Here is an 18162-nt window from a genome sequence, read left to right on the forward strand (position 1 = left end):
CGATTACTCTATAAAATCCGAGGCTGGCCAGAAGTATCTTGTCAGGCTTTCTCGGACTGCTGAAATTCCTGGAAAATGGAGGCTTTACTTAGTTGAATCAGGAAGGCGCCGGCTATGGGGAAAAAAAAAGTCAAGTTTTCAGACGGGACCCTTTGCTTGCAATAACATTAAGTTGGGTAGCAGGTGCTGGGCAAGTGGCTGTACGATTCCTTATGCCGAAAAGCTGATTAATGTTAAGCAACTGCTGACCTGACGGTTCAGGAAGTTTTGCTGAGCTTCTTATGAAAGTTGGTATTTATAGACTTCTATGTATTGGATAGCTGTGTTTCAAAGGCTGACAAAACTCCACAAGCAGGGAATCCTAGTGTTTTTGTTTCGGATGAGTACTTCGAGTCTCTGGGTTAGATGACTTATAAGTGAAGAGACGGATTTTGTTCCCAGGCAGCGTAACTACAGGGCATGTACTCTTTTTGTTGTTGTTGTTTGGTTGGTTTTTTTGTTTTGTTTTTCGAGGAGCATGTACTCTTAAAGCAGTATCTACAACTGCTATTTTTACAGTGCTAGTTATAGCTAATCCTGTCAACAGTGTGTATAGTTTTTAACAACAGGGTATTGGGGTTAATTATATTTGAGTATCGCTACTAAGTTGGGAAGGGCTTGGCTTTATTTTTATTGAAAATATAATTTTTTCATACCGTGTATTCTGATCAGTTTTCTTTCCCCAACTCCTCCCAGAGCCTCACTCACCTAACGCCACGCCCTTTCTTTTCTCTCTCATTAGAATACAAACAGGGTTCTAAAATGATGATGATGATGATGATGATGATGATGATGATGATAAAATGATGAAAATAAACTGGAAAAGAACAAAATAAACGGGGGGGAGAGCAAAAGAAAAAGCACCTGAATCATACACAAGTTGAGACACAGTAACAGAGAGAGAGAAGCAGAAAACATAATATATGAGCAAAAGCTCTGTAAGGTTAAAAAAAAATTCCAGACAAACATTGTGAGACAAAACCCCTTTAAGAATACCACTGATTTTTTTTCGTGTTGGGCATTTATTTCTGGGCATGGGGACTGCCCGTATGTGTGGCTTGTATACCCAGTGAGACTTCACTGAAGAAAATATGTCCTTTGCAGGCATTTATCAATTGAATATAGCTTCTGGGGTAGGATGAGGGATTGTTTCTATTTTACCTCAGCACTGGGACCCCATCTGGCTTAGATCTGTGCAGGCCCTGTACATGCCACCACAGTCATAGGAGTTCATATGTGTGTTTTCAATCCTTACTGTTTCATAGGATCTCTCTTCTTTCTCTTCTGCAGAGTTCCCAGAGCTCTGAGAAGAGGGATTTAATGGAGATATTCTTTTTAGGACTGAGTATTCCAGGGTCTCAATTCACATTGTCCAGTTGTGAGTCTGTATTTGTTCCCATCTCGTGGGAGGATGCTTCTCTGATGATGGCTGAGCAATATATGTATCTATGAGTATAACTGAATGTTGTTAGGAGTTTTGTTCTTGCTGCATTCTTTTAGCAGAATGTTAATACTTGGTTTTCCCCAAGACTGATTTCCTATCCTGTCTAAGGTTCTTGGCCACCCAGGCAATGTTGGGCATGAATTCTATCTTATGGAATGGGCTTCAGTGGTTGGTTACTCCCACAACTTTTGTGCCACTACTGTACCAGCTTATTTTGGAGGCAGGTCACCTTTAGACCAAAGTTTTATAGCTGGGTTGGTGTGGTTATATATTATTTATGATTTATTAAAGCTTGCCTGAGGGTTCAGAAAACAAAATCAGCCACAAGCCATAGAAGCCAGGCACACACCTTTAACCCCAGGACTCAGGATTAAAAGGTAGACTGATCTCTGTTAGTTCAAGGCCACACTGAACTACACAGAATTGATCCAGTCCTAAAGAGAAACAGCTCAGACAAAGATGGTCTCAGCACTTGGGATCACATGCCTTTAATACGAGAACTCATGAGAGGTATTTAAGACAGGACAAGTCTCACAGCTGGCATTTATTCTCCAGCCACATTGAGGATAGGAAGGCATTCAGTCTCAGGAGTCTAGACACGTTGAAGAGAACATAGTAGTCTGAGTGAATCTGAGGAGCAGTGAAGTCAGGAGCAGTTTGAGGATCACCCCTTTGGTCTGGGCTGAGGTAGAGGTAAGAGCTAGTGGCTGGCTGCTTTGCTTTTCTCATCTTCAACTTGAAATTTGACCTCCAATATCTGTCTCTGGGTCTTTTATTTATTGTGCTACAGGCTGGTGTTTATGTTTCTTATCTTGTATGCAGAGTACCTTCCCATGCCATGAATTCTATTCAGTAGTGGTGAATGCTCTAGGTGGGCACCAGCTTGACTTCTCTGCACTTGCTGAGTTGTGTAGGTATGGGTCTTCAGCATTTGGGCCTCACCATCAGTTTGTAGAGTGCAACCAATATCCTGTGTTGCTTGGGGGTTTCTATAGGGGACCTTTAGCCAACTTCTTCATTCAATGTAACCTATTCCCAGCACTAGAGGTTTCTTTTGTTGGTGAGAGATGTCTAATTGGTGCTTTGTCTCCCTGGTTATTAGGTGATTCCACTTTAGATATCTTAAATATATGTATTTATTTTAATAAGTTTCTAATGTATTTGGGTTTCCATAAGACCCATCAAATAGCCCTGTGTTTTAGCTGTCCCACTCTGTATCCCTCCCTTACTCCCTTCTTCTTCATCCCTGTTTAGTCCTCCTGTTTCAGTGCTCCTCCACCCCCTGTCCATCCATAACTATCTGTTCTGTTTTTCTTTCCAAGAGAAAACCTTCCTTCCCATATAGCCCCTTACTCTTAACCTCTGTGGTTATAGGGATTGTAGCTTCTTTATCGAGGATGTAACAGCTAACATCCACATAGAAGATAATACATACCATATTAGTCTTCTTGTGTCTCGTAACTCATGATGATTTTTGTGTAGCTCCATCCATTTACCTATCAAATTCATGATTTCACTTTTTTTTAAAAATAGCTTGTTGATGTTCCATTATGTAAAGATATTACATTTTCTTTATCTGTTAATCAGTTGATTAACATCTGGGGTGTTTCCAATTTCTGGCTACTATGACTAGAACAGCAGTGAACATAGTTGAGGTAGACTGTAGATAGTGCTTAAATTTGGCTTTAACATGATACTGTCTTGTTTTCTTCAATTATAGTAAATGAAAGTTTTGTTGCGTATAGTAGTCCGGGCTAGCATATGTGGTCTCCTAGAGTCTGCAGCACATCTGTCCAGGCCTTTCCAGCTTTTAAAGTCTTCACTGAGAAGTCCAGTATAATTCTAAAAGGTCTGCCTTCATAGGTTTCTTGGTCATTTTCCTTTGCCGCTTTTAATATTCTTTGTTTTGTATTTGGTGTTTTGATTATTATCTGCCTAGGGGACTTTCTTTTCTGGTCTAGTTTATTTGGTGTTTTGTATGCTTCTTTTACCATGACAGATTTCTCCTTCTGTAGAATAGGGAAATTTTCTTCTATGATTTTGTTGAAAATATTTTCTGTGCCTTTGACTTGTGTTTCTTTTCCTTCTCTACCTTTATTATTCTTAGATTTGGTCTTTTCATAGTTCATAGTGTTGAAGATTTCCTGGATGTTTTGTGCCAAGAATTTTTTTTTTAGATTTAATGTTTCCTTTGACTGAGGGATTCATTTTTTTCTATTGTATATTCAATACCTTAGATTCTCTCACCCATCTCTTGCCTCTGACATTCCTGTCTGAGCTTCTGAATTTTTTTTATTTCCCTCAGTGTGGGTTTTCTCAATGATTCTATTTCTCCTTTCATGTCTTGAGCTGTTTTCTTGTGTTTTCATAGAATTCATAGTGGATTTATTAGATTTTCTCCTTCAGATCTTTGACCATTTTCATAATACCTACTTGAAGTCCTTGTCTTGTGCTTTAGCTATGTTACATTTCTTAGGGTCTACTGTCATAGGGTTTCTGGAATCTGGTGAAGACATATTGTTCTAGCGGTTATTGACTGTGCTTTTATGCTCGTGTCTAGATATCTGAGTTAGGGTTTGATACCTGGTCTTGTCTTTGTTGTGTAGATTTTCTATTCCTTGGTTTGTGTTACCCTTTCTGGATCTTAAAACAGTGTGGTTGGTGTGGGTTGCCTGAGTCCCTGCCAGGTGTGGCCACTGGGGGTCCTGGATGGATTGGATTTCTAGGTATTAGGGGCTGACAGGGAGGATAAGGAGGGAAGTGCTAGAATAGGGTGAAACTGGGGTCTTTCCTGGAGTGCACAGGGAGGAAAGTGACCATCACCTACTTGATTCCCAGGCCAGCCTTGTTCAGCAGGTTCTTGGGTTAAGAATGTCCCTCCATATTGGAGTCTTACGAAAGGATTGGGTGAAGTGGTAAGGCTGAGTTTGGTTAGGGTCTGTGGACCCCAGGGAATGGAGGCAGCTAGGGAATACAGGTCTCTGCAGGTGATCTGCTAGGGTCTAGCTTTATAATGGGGCTTCTGTTGTAGGTGACTATCTTTGGAGGTTTGGGGGAGGTTTTGTTTTTGTTTGCTGTTTTGAAACACCATGACCAAAATGATCTTGGGTAGGAAAGAGTTTATTTCGCTTATATTGCCATATCATGGTTCATCATCAAAGGAAGTCAGGGCAGGAACTCAAATAGTGCAGGAACCTAGAAGTAGAAGCAAATGCAAAGGCAACTTAGGAGTTCTGCTTACGGACTTGCTGTGGCTTGCCCAGTCTGCTTTCTTATAGAACTCAGGACCACCAGCCCAAGGGTGGTATCACCAACAATGGGCTTGGCCCTCCCATAGCAATTGCTAATTAAGAAAATTTCCTACAGGCTTGCCTACAGCCAGGTCCTATGAAGGCATTTTCTCAATTGAGGTTTCCTCTTTTCAGGTAACTAACTTGTGTCCAGTTGACATAAAAACTTGCCAACATAGTAAGGTATAAGAACTTAAGAGGCCTGTGTGCTATTTTAATACAGCGTACAGACATCTCATGAACAATAGAAATTTACTGTGCCTGGTTTGTGGAATCTAGTAATTCCAGTGACAGAGTCCTAGCAGAGTCAGTGTATGGTGAAGGCAAGTTTCTGGGTAGTAGTCCATACTTAACTGTATCCTTACTGTCTAGAGCAGTGGTTCCCAACCTGTGGGTAGCAACCCCATTTGGGGGGTCGATGGCCCTTTAATAGGAGTCGCATATCAGACATTTACATTACAATTCACAGCAGTAGCAAAATTTGAGTTATAGAGTAGCAACAAAAATAATTTTTATAGTTGGGGGGATCACCACAACATGAGGTGTATTAAAGGTCAAAGCATTACAAAGGTTGAGAACCACTGGTAAGGATACAGGCTTTACCAGGCCTGCTTTATAAAGGCCAGTGAATCTCTAATCGACTGCCCCAAAGGCTACACCTGGTGATACTATTGCTTTGGATTTAGGATGTCAAAATGTGAACACTGAGGCAAGAGGTTTAAATCATAGCATTATGGGTATGTATTTAACATTGCCTTTTTGGCCTTATAGCAATTTTGAACCAGTTTTAAATGACCAAGAGTAGGTCTTTTGTTTTGAAATTTATTTTCAACTTTAGTTAAGTTTTATGGATTTTTGTTTAAGAAACAGTACATTTATCTATACTAGTATGCCACCTACCTTTCCATGGTATCAGCCAATTTGTCCTGTGAAATTAGCTGACATCACTTTAATGAAGATATTTTGCCACTGTAATTCCTATAGCTCCTGAACTCCAGTGAATTCCCTTACTTATATTGGCTCTGTTAGATTATAAATTTTTACCTTCAGCTCTGCTGTTTTCCTTTGATAACTATCTTATGAATAAGGATTTTTTTTTTCTGAGACAGGGTTTCTCTGTAGCTATGGAACCTGTCCTGGGACTTGCTCTGTAAACCAGGCTGGCCTCAAACTCACAGAGATCCTCCTGCCTCTTCCTCCCAAATGCTGGGATTAAAGGCATGCACCACCACCATCTGGCAGAAATTTTAATTTTGAACAGATCTAATGTAGATTTATTTAAGTATTAAGGCAAACAGATATCAGTGTTTTTATTTTAATAGATTAGTAACTAAGTGATATACTCAAGTCAAATGAATAAAAACTTAAAAGTAAGTGTACTTTTTTATTAGGTTATACTTATTACATAAATCGATAGGTTTCATTGTGATATGTTTATACATTATAGTATGTATTTACACGTGTTGCCCTTCCCTTAATGTCTCTTGTCTATTCCTCTGCTCTGGTGTTAATTCCCTTCTTTTCAAATAGTCTTTTAAAGAACTTTTTTTTTAGATCTAGATTCCACATATAAGCATACAAGAAAATTAAATATTCAGATGATCTAATGTTTCATCTATTTTCTTGCAAATGACATGATTCATTTTTCTTATACATGAAGAAGTCTAAGTCAACATACAAAAGAAAGTTTGACATCTGTTTATTGTGGTGCTATGAATGCACTTTTTCTGAACATTGAGGTGTTCACTCCCATCATAACTACTTATTAAAATTGCTCACAAAAGTTGTGATCTCTGTCAGTTTTAGTCTTGGTACATTCCAGAAACAAGAATACTACTAAATGTGGTTCAGAGGGACTTGACAAAAACATTGAAGGGGAGAAAATATGTGGTTCTGCCTTCTGAGATCGCAAGCAGAGGATAAAAAGGCACAAAGCCATGATACTCCTTAATTTGTGGAGGAGACAGCTGGAAACAGACTATTGAGTGGATACAATGTAAATGTCATTGTTCTTGTTTCCTCACCATGAGCTAAAAACTTATGAATGCTTCAAAGTGCAGAATCCTAAAGTACTGGTAGGCTTCTAGTTCTTGTGTGGGAAGCAACAACATTGAATATAAGGAAACCCAGGACAAATGGCTGACTGAGATGCCTATTACCACACGAAAGTACATGCTGGCCCCCATAGCCACTCGGTATCCTGGCACCTTTCAGTTCTTCTTACCACATCCCTACCCTAAACCTCTCCATTCTAGTGGCTTGGCTTCCCTTTCCCAAGCTCCTCTTTCCTATAAAAACCCACCATTTTAGCTACATGTTCTCTTTTGTCCTTTTGGGCCTCTTGGCTCTCTTGGTTCCCTTAGCTTTCTATTGGTCTCGTCTCTGTCCTTTCGTGGGCTGGTTCAGTCTACAATGTTCTGTCTGCTGTTTTCTCTCCTTACTATGCACTCTTCCAGATGCCTTTTGTAGAGGACAATAAGCCAGGCCTGTTAGAGGCTGCCTACAGGTGTGTGTGGTCAAGGTGAGGTCAGAATGATGAGGCATAGGTTCTTAAGGTACAGCGAGCACATGGAAGCCCCTTCTACTTCCCCTTCTCCCTGGCTCGCTGCTCGGCTGCCCCTGGCACACTCTAGCTTGCGTTTGGCTGGTATTTATGTGAATAAAGTTATCTTGAACCTACAAGCTCTCCCAATCACCTGGCGCCCAACGTGGAGCACCAGGTGTACCTTAAGAACCTATGCCTTGTCATTCTGACCTCACCTTGATCAAGCCTTGACAGGCGTGGTCAGGCACACCTGTAGCCAGCCTCTAACAGGCGTGGCTTACTGTCCCCTACAACCTTTGGTTATATTCTCCCTTTTATCTACAATAAAAACTTCCTCAGACATACCTTTGAGCGGCCGTGTTTCCATTTCATTCAGATACCAATTTGGCCTGAGTTTCAGTCCCTAAAACATAATGGGATTCCTCAGGCTGAGGGTAACAGAGTGAAGCTCTACTACCTTCCCTGTTCCCCCTAACAGTGCATTCTTTTATTTATGGTTAGACATATGTATTATAATTTCAATGATGATATTGTATTAAAAACTGTCATTTTATTTATTTATTTTTGCTATTTAATTGCCTATTCTTTTGTTACAATTTTTTATTTTGGCTCTTTCATTAGGTCTGTCACAAAGGGGCCAAACCAGGGACCATGATGGGTGGGATTGTGTTTATAAAGAACATTGGTGGTATTTGTTTTGCTTGGCTGACCCCAACTTACAGATTCTCACATTCTGTGTTCAACATGGAAGTCTGGTACCATCTCTTAAGAAAATGTTCTTAAGCAGTACTAACAAAATCTAGACTGATCTTACCCATTTCATATTTATCATTTCCATATTTCCACTTTTTGATGGCTTATAGGCAGAGCTACTGTATCATCCCTGTTTGTCATACCGTTCCTTGTATTGGACTGTTTATTGCCTCTTGCTCATGTTATTTTCTTTTAATTGTTCCCCCTGTCATGGTGTTGCCTTGCTGTGTTTCTTTGGTTTATTTTTCTTTTAAATCAGTGTCATACCTACCTGTCCTTCCACTGATTGGTTTCCTTCTGTTACCTAGCTCAGGTCTCATCAGATCCCAAATAGACTGCACACTCAATTTTTCCCACAAGATATGCAATTATTCTTCTTCCATTTGTTACACAATTTCATAGGCCTCCATAGTCAAAATAGCTCTGCTTCACATTCTAGTTTCATTTTTGTTTTTAAAATCCAAGACTTGGTAGCTGCCAGTCTCTGTCCTTTCTGTGGTCCTAGTATTTGTTTTGTTTTTTTTTTTCCATCCCAATGATGGGAGGAGAAAGACCACAGACCCAAATCATCATGGCCAAATTAATTAAAGCAATCTTTTTTATTTGTTTGCATAGGCTGCCTCCCACTAGGTTGGGGTTCAAGAAATCAACATTAGATATGAGAACAGCAAGGGCTTTATAGCTCAGGAGTAGGAGATTTCCAAATAGAGGATTTGGTGGACAAAATAGGTATGGTAACAGGAGCAAGACATAAGCATAAGATGTCGTTCTTAAAGACTTCCTGAAGCCAGGCAGTGGTGGCACATGCCTTTAATCCCTCATCTGGGAGGCAGAAGAAGGGGGATCTCTGTGAGTTCCAGACCAGCCTGGTCTACAAAAGCTAGTTCCAGGACAGGCTCCAAAGCTACACAGAGAAGCCCTGTGCTGCTACCATTGAAGGCCTTGCAGATACCCAAGATCAAGGGACAAGTTAGTGTCTCCAGGCCATACTGCCACTGCAGCAGTGGTGACATCCAGACCCAGCTGCTGCTAAGGACTATGTTGGGGTTCCCTGATCCTAGTGGGCCTGGAGGTTTGGCCTGAAGTCCAGGTCCTACACTGCCACACATAGAGGCCCAGGGTTGGGGCCTCAACCTGAGGCCTTGGTATCTGGTGACCTGAGTAGCCATTCCCTCCACCCAGAGCTAGGGTATTGTCTGGCCCTAAGCTATGCCCAACGGCATGAAAGGATCCATGATCCAGCCATAGCTGGGGACTGTGTTGATGTCTGTAGCCAGTGGTACTTCAGGAGGCTTAGGAATCATGTAAGATGAAATCAGAGGGCTATACTGAGCCAGTCCTTCCTTGCCCTTCATTGCCCACTACAGCAAGAGAACTGGCCCCTGCACTCAAGAGAGAGGGTCCCTACTCCTCAACACCTTCGAGGATGAACCTACCTTGAGGTCATGCATGTAGGGCAGCTGACTTTGACACTGCATCCAAGGAGGGTGGCCCCAGTGGCTCCATCTGATCTGCCTGGCTAATACCCAGGCCCACAACTGGGCCTTGGGTTGACCCACCCTAGCATTTACCCTTTCTGGGTCCTTCTGAAGCTCTTGAAGGAACTAGTCCTGCATAATGATATCTGCAAGATCTCTATGACACAGGATACCCCAGAAGAGCTCTGATTGTGGTGATATCTTGCTTGTAGAAATAAAGCCTGTTTGAAGGTCAGAGAATGGAGCTTGCCACTAGCTGACCATAGAGGTCTGGAGACAGACAGAAAGTGAGATACCTAGGTGGAAACAGGATATAAGCAGGGAGAAATAGGAACTTACTTTCTTGTCTGCTGAGACACTAAGGAGGTAAGGTGTGCCATGGCTTGCTCCTTTTCTCTTATCTCTCAGCATTTTCCAGGTTATTTCTGACTCCAGGTTATTATCTATACCAATTAAGAACTCCCAGTGAGGACTGTGTGTCAAAAACCAGAGGTCTTGAACCCAACCAATGACTCAAGCTGATGGAACAAAGGAGTATACTCTATGACACTGAAGCCTCCAATACCATCAGGATGGATAAAGAGGTGATGGATAGGCAGGAGAGAAGGAGAAGCAGAGATTTTGCTGTTTTGGTTTTTTGTTTTGGTTTATGGCGTTTTCCTTTTTTTCTTTTACTTTTCTTTTTCTTTTTCTTTTTTGTTCTTGCTTTTGTTTGCTTGCTTGCTTACTTTTTGTTTTGTGGGGGCATGCAACAGGGATAAGGGGGATATGATGGTTCTGGGAGGAGAACAGAATTAGGGTGCATGATGTGATATCCCCAAAGATTCAATAGAGAAGTGTTTTTTTGGTTTTTTTTTTTAGATTATATATTGGCCATAGACCAATCTTTGGAAAACAGAGGTTTAATCATAAACAGGAATGAAACTAGTTTGTTTTTACTTCAAATAAAATGGCTTTTAAGCCTAAGGTGGGGAGAGGCTGGTTTGCTCTCTTCTGAAAACACCTTTGGTGAACATTTAGACCTCTGTGTGCTTAAATGCTTATTATTGTCTCTTCTCAAACTATGTTTCTGTTGTCTTTTTTCTCCAGGTTATCATTTCCTATTCATGATTGTAACCAAGCACCAGCTGATGACAGAAGTGCTTCAATTTTTTTTTTAATGAATAGATGAATTAATGAACAAATTTAGAAGACATTTATAGAATGTCCAGAAGCCAGTTTCGAAGTAGTTAATGTGCTATATTGAAGTAGTTAATGTGCCATTTAATTTTAAATTTGATATTCTGATGTATTGATATTTACATATCCATCTTTCTTTTTGTTGTTTTTATTTTTTTGAAACAGAATCTCCCTGTGTAGCCTTGGCTGTCCTGGAACTCACTCTATCAAACAGGCTGGCCTCAAACTCATGAAGATCTGCCTGTCTCTCCCTCCCAAGTACTGGGATATTAAAGGCATGTACCATGACTGCCTGTTTTCCATCTATCTTCTCATAGCCACTTGTGTAGTCATTTAACTCTTTGCATACATCTTCTCCTGACATATATTCCTTTTGTAGTAGACTTTGTTTTTTGACACACCCCAATGATAAACACCTAGTAGAAATGTACCAAACATTGGTTAATATGAACAAGTTCATAGTATTTGTGTGTGTAAGCCAGGGTTCAGTGAAATGATTGAATTAGACCACTCTGTGGGTAGAGAGATAGTTTTCTTGGGAAATCAAACCACAAGGATGTCTCTTGGGAGGGTGGGTAGGGAGAAAAGCAAAAAGCAGGGCAAGCCTTGTCTATTTTAAGACAAGGGTGGGGCATGGGCACCAGAATAGCTTGGGAATTAAAGCAGTGGGTGGTAGGGTGTGGACCAGAGCAGACTGAGGGCTAGTGGTTGGGGCTTTCTATTCAGCCCTGTTTGAGTTGATGGGAAACTGGATGCCCATTGCCAGTAGTTGGCTGGGGGGTGGGGGATAATAAGAGTATTGACTTAATATAATCAGAGTATTGGCTTTTCCTGACAAACAGAAACTCTCACTTGAGAAGACTTTTGAGGAATGCTGAGATTTAGGTTTTGTTTAGTTGCTGGTGATCATGTTTACCCAGTCAGAGTGCAGCCTGGGCTGAGCCCATACTGCCATTTAGGGCACTGTCTGTGGCACTGCTATTCTGGGGGTCAACTTTGTGCAAAAAGTAAAGATTTAAAATACACTGAATACTGAAATATACAATATGGTCCACAAAATATGCAATATTTGAATGTTCAGCAACTTAGTAATAGTGTCCCTTTTTTAAATGACGTCCCAGAGTAAGTCTGAACTTTAGCCCACCTACCTAGCTTCTTCTATTGCTTAACCCTTGCACTATATTCTCAGTCCCAAGGAGAACATTTGGTTAAAAATTAAGATAAGACCCAAGCTGTGTCAAAAGCTAAGTCAAAATATTCATAGACTTGTGTAAATAAGCTCCTACAAATCCCCTCTTCAGCTTGTACAAACACCTTGTTATCAAAAATTGTACTACTAATTGTAAAATGTTATCACAAGTTGTAAATTCCTGGAACTTACTGTCACCCAGGACTTAACTTCAAATTGTAAAAATTCTTTTTCTTATATCACCCTGAACCCCTGCTTATGGCATTTGCTTTAAAAAGGACTTACTCCCTCTGTTCCAGGTCACAATGCCAGATCCTGAACTCTGCCTGTGACCCTAACTACTTAGAAGTTCTGACACCGAGCGGATGAATAAAGTTGCTCCTGCTCATCTAACTTTGGTGGCCTTGTCCTCAATATTTCTGAGGCGCCCCGACCTTGAATCTCATATTGAAGACCTTGAAAGCTCTTCACTGTCTAAATGAACTGATTCTGTAATTCCATCAGTGGCTACTGCAACATTCATAACATTGCATCTACCGTAGATGCATCTACCATGGGTGTGCTTCAGAGAGCCCCAGCCCCAAACCCTCTCCATGTGTCATTTTGGGGGGCAGCGAGCTATAAAGTAAAAACAATCCTCTTCTATAGGACAGCTGTGGATTCAGAACAAAAGACTAAAATTCTTAATCGGGCATGTTGCACAAACCTGTAATCCCAGCACTTAGGTAGAGGCAAAGGTTCAGAAATTCAAGGTCACTCTCTGTGACATTTGAGTGAGTTTGAGGCCAGCCTGGGATACACATGACCTTGTCTTAAAAATAAAGTAGGACTGGAACCCAAGGCTTACTTCATTAGCAGCTGTCACTGGGTCACCCCGGCCCTCCTTTGTGCCCCTTTATTATGTATGCAGACTCCTGCTGAATGTTCCCTCTAGGTTATTTCCCCCACAGTCCTAGGTTCCTTTCATGATGTTTTTTCTATAAGTTACATGGACAAAAGCAACTCAAAGGATATAGAGGCTTGTTTCAACTTTCAGAGTACAAGTATAAAGTCAATTATGGTAGGGAAGTTCAGGCAACAGGAGCTTAAAGAAGGTGGTCACATGGCATACATGACAGGAAATACAGAAATGGTACATATGCTGCTCAGCTCCTTTTCTAGAACAATGGCACAGTCAATGATAACAACTTGGGAGTGTTGCCCACAGTGGGCCAATAATCCCATTTCCTTTTAAAGTAATCAAGATAACTCCCCATTGTCATCCTAGAAGTCTACCTGTGAGTACATTGATTGTCTTCAGTGGTCTTGCCTTGTTAGTATTTGGAAATCTAGAATAAAGCCAGTTCCTTTTAGAATTATGGCTGATGAATGTTTGTTGAGTGGGCAAACAACTATATAAACATATACATAATGATGGCCATTCCTTCCAAGTCACGGAGCACCCATTCCTGTAGGTGGAGTATTCCTGTGCTTATAGCTGCTCTCAAATAACAGCCTAGAGTCTTAATATTAACTGTAAATGCTCTGCTGATAGCTCAGGCTTGTTACTGACTCTTACAACTTAAATTAACCCATTTCTATTAATTTATGTGCTGTCCCAAGTCTTGCTTACTCTGTCTAGCTTGTGACTCCTCTGACTCTGCCCTTCTTCTTCCCAGCATTCTCTCTGTGTCAGGCTGTTTTGCACAATCTCTTTCTGCCCAGCTATCAACCAATGAGCTTTTTATTAACACCGTACAAAGATTGTTCCATAGCACATTCCCTGTCCACATTATTCACATGGTGGTTGGTTTCCTTTCTTCCCACATTTACATTTCTTAATGAGTATCTCCAAGCTTCTTCAAAAAACAAAGGGCATGGAAAGTTAGAAGTCCTGTTGGTCACTACTGTTATTCTTTTGCTTAAATTAGAAAGAAGGTGCAAGATGAGACATGATAACAAGAGATACATTAACCATAGTTTTTTATAGGGCGGGAAAGCAAGAGGGAGAGAAATCGAAGAACAGAGTAAGAGAGAAGAGAGGAGTAAGAGACAGCGTAAGAGAAGAGAAGGAGGAAGACAGAAGAGGCAGAAAGAAAGAGAGAGGCAGGGAGGAAGTTGGAACTTTTAAGGGGAAGACAGCACATGTGCCCTGAGGTTCCATGCATGTGCAGAGTCCTCACACAGGCCTATAAAGTGTGACGAGTGATGTAGTGATGGCTTAGAGTCCCTGTGCGAGCCCCTCCTCCTCCCCCTACCCGTCATCAGGGGCCGGGGTCAGCCCGGTATATGTCCTACACAGATTTCTGCTTCAACTCTACGCAGCTGTGGGTGGATGACAGATTGGTAATCCCTACACTTGTTTTTTGCCTTTAAACCTTTAAATCTTTAGGAGTTTAATGTCTTCAGAACATTATTGGATGCCATCAATACATTTTTTTTTTTTTGAGTCTGAGAGTTTTCTTTTTTCTTAAAAAGTGTTGCCTGCCATTTGTATGACATAGTATGGTTCAGGTGAGGTGTGAGTACCAATGCCTAGTTCTTATATCACTTTTGAATAGTTAATGAAAATCATGTGTTTGTGTTCTTTCTGCTAATCTTCCTTGGAAATTGCTTGGGGGGGAAACACAAGTTTTGTTTTATTTTTTATGAAAATAACTAATAATGTACAGACTTAGTATGACCTAGGTACATATAAAAGACAATGAATTATGATATTAAGAAGGTAATTCACCTTTTCGCCAAAATGGCGCCAAAAGCAAAGAAGGAAGCTCCTGCCCCAAAGCGAAGGCATTGAAAGCAAAGAAGGCAGTGCTGAAAGGCGTCCACGAAACCACAAAAAGAAGATCCACACGTCACCCACCTTCTGGCAGGCCAAGACCCTGCGGCTCCGGAGGTAGCCCAAATACCTGTGAAAGAGTGCCGGGAGAAACAAACTTGACCACTATGCCATCGTCAAATTCCCCCTGACCACTGAGTCAGCCATGATAGAAGACAACAACACCCTTGTGTTCAGTGTGGACGTCAAGGCCAACAAGCACCAGATTAAACAGGCTGTGAAGAAGCTCTATGACATTGATGTGGCCAAAGTCAACACCTTCATAAGGCCTGACAGAGAGAAGGCATATGTTCGGTTGGCTCCTGATTATGATGCTCTGGATGTTGCCAACAAAATTGGGATCATTTAAACTGAGTCCAGCTGGCTAATTCCAAATATACACCTTTTCAACATAAAAAAAGAAGGTAATTCACTTATTTGCCTACATGTGTAAATCATTTGTTTTGCAACCAGAATGTTGTTATAAATGGTGTAAACTTAAATATCTCTTCAGTTAATTTTTTACAAAAGCAAAATCTTTTTGAGGCTAAAAGTTAAAATTTCCACACTTTAGGATAAAGAATGATGTTTGCATTTTTTAAATGTTTTCCCCTGTTGTCCCAATTTGGGAAACTTAAATAATGTTCTTGTTAGAATTATCTTATTTAAGATTATTATTAATAGTAATCTTATTGCTTAAAATCATGATTTGTGCTTCACTAAGTCCCAATCACTTTCCCTAAACCACTTCATGAAGCACTATGTTGTTGTTATCTGTTTTATAGATGTGGCAGTAACATCCCTGATCTAAACTTTGAACATAAAGCACTGCCAAGACTAAAAGTCCATCCATTCACTCACAAAGTATCTGAAACCTTACAAAGTTAGTGAACCTTAACAATTTCTGCCACATACATCTTACAGCCTAGTGGATATCAGTTCTTATTGATTTAAAACACAGATGTTTACAGTAATCTTAGGCTACCCTTGCAGTGGTTATTAGCTTTGATACTTGAAGCCACTGTTCTTCCCATGTGACTACCAAAGCCCTCAAGTTATTGAAGCCCCAACTGTTATAGTTCACCAGCTGGTCAGACATTTCCAATCTAGTATGTGTTTATAGTTGGTGCCCAGGCTTCAGACAAGAGCATAAAATTGGAATTATTGTATACACTGTAGAATTCTTATTGTAAAAGCAGTGTTCGTTAAGAATAAAAACCATAACAAATTAATAGGCAGCTTTACAAATCTTTATAAAAACCCCACTGAATGTAGTATAGGTATCAGTGCTGAGCAAGGGAGAAATGCAGAGATGTTCCTATTATTGCTGGTTGGTGGCATCTTTTTATATAAAGAAATGTTGTTTGCAATTCTGCTTGGAAGACTAATTTGGAGTAATTTTTATTTTGTGTATTTTATGTGTTAATGGGATCTAGGAGTATAATAACCTGGTGAGAATTTCTCAACAAATGGCAATGAAATTAGTCTTATTCATGAAACTCATAAATAAGCTATCATTCAGCATTTTATGTCAAGGAAAATAAAACCAGGGTCATGCTGTTTAAGAGGATAAGGGAATTAAACAGAACACTGGGGGATCCATAGCAGATTTATGATGAAGATACATTCTAACTGGAAGCTTAATTGTGATTTAAATTACAGGTCAAGCTGTGCAATGTGTTTGCTGTTTAGAGGAAGATCTTTGGGGAGACAGCCTGCGTGTTTAAAGAGGAAGCAGGAAGCAAATGAGAAAACAGATTGCAGTTGCTGCTTTTCCTTTGAAATTTCAAGCTGCTTTAAGTCAAATTGCCCCTGAGTTTCTAATGACAGCTCTTGTGAAGTTGCCTTGTTTTACTTTGTTTTTTTCAGAGCAGTTATTTCTCCTGACAGCAGCAAAAATGATGTAGGCAGTCTCTCCGCCTGCAAACTAATGTGGAAACCACAGATAAGGTATTCTTAGCCCTTCTAGAACCCTGACATCCTATCATTTCAGGCTGACGCACACAAAATGAGCAAGTTCTGCAGATAGAAGGGCCTTTGAAGAATTATAGGCACTCATTTCCACAAATGGGGAAATTAAGACTTCTGGTGATGTCCCTAAATTTGCTTTTTATCTCAAGTTACTTCAGGTCTAATGAGGCAGTAAAACTTGTATACAAATAATTTTAATTGTAAGTGTAAAGAAATTGCTTTCCTAGAAAATAAAACTTAAATAACCCAACATTGATTCTATAGGAAGGGTGTGGAATAGGAAAGAGAGACATAGCAGGCCAGACTTACTGCCCATTGTTGCCCTTTTCCTTGGTAAAGGTTCTTAACAATTGATACCATGACCACACTGCAGCCATGGCTAGAGATTAAGTCAAGGATGGCAGACCAAAAGTCTGAGAAGGAATTGAAATGTTCCGTACTGTTTAAAACACTGAAGTAAAGAATAAGACTAAACAAGCGCTTGCTAAAGCTTGGTGAGTAACAGTGGGGGAAGTGTGTAGAAAAGGATGAAAAGAGAGGCGAATCTAGTGTACAAAACACAGTTTGCATCTGGTGACAAAATTACCTGCGATGCTCAGGATTAGTGTTACCGTGGAAGAGCCCAGAAAACACCTAAGACCTACAATGTTCTTGTTCATCCCTCAAGTTATTACCCTGCTCCAGTCTGTCTCCCATTTTGTTTTTTTTCTCATAGCCGTGGAGCAGTCAGCTCTACTACCATCCACTTACAGAGCCTTTTCCCCACACAAAACAAACATCTAAAATGGGATTAGTATAGAGCACAAGCATGTCCACAAGGAGGATCTTCCCAGGTGATAGTCCAGCTATATGTGTATGAGAGATATACTTTTTCTAGTTGGAGACGGAAATAGCAGCCAAACTTATATAACATGGCAGACAAAAACTGAAGTAATAATTTTAATAGGAAATGATGTGGTATTGAGTTGCCCATCATATTATTAGAAATTTATGGGGCTGGGGAGATGACAAATGTCTGCTGTGCAAGCATGAACATCTGAGGTAGGGTGTCCAGCACCCATGTAAAAAGTTGGGTTCAGTGGCATGTGCCTGTAACTTTGGTGCCAGGGATGGAGTCAAGTGAATCCCAGGGGCTTGGTGGCCAGCCAATCTAGTAGAAACAGCAAGGCCTAAGTTGAATGAGAGACCATTTCTCAGAATATAAAATATAGAGCAATAGAGAATACTACCCAGTGTTAACCTTTGTCACCCCCATGTGTACACATGTGCACATGCATCCACACATACATGTGCACATGCATCTAAAAATGATAAAATGGAAAAAGAAATTTATATTACTCATATAATTGAAACTGTGCTATAGCATGTAGAAACCCTGTTGGGACATGTTCCTTCAAGTTGGACATGTATTAACTGACACCTGGCTACTGAGTCCCTCCCAAGACCCTGCCTTCACTGAGAGATAATGTCCAGCTGG

At 40.5% G+C, this 18162-nt stretch overlaps 1 pseudogene; it reads left to right on the plus strand.

Annotated features, from left to right (window-relative positions):
- The first annotated feature begins 14373 nt into the window (after positions 1 to 14373).
- Positions 14374 to 15084, plus strand: LOC100758907 (annotated as a pseudogene).
- Positions 15085 to 18162: the final 3078 nt, after the last annotated feature.

Source organism: Cricetulus griseus, chromosome 2, assembly GCF_003668045.3.
Source record: "Cricetulus griseus strain 17A/GY chromosome 2, alternate assembly CriGri-PICRH-1.0, whole genome shotgun sequence".
Lineage (NCBI taxonomy): Eukaryota > Metazoa > Chordata > Mammalia > Rodentia > Cricetidae > Cricetulus > Cricetulus griseus.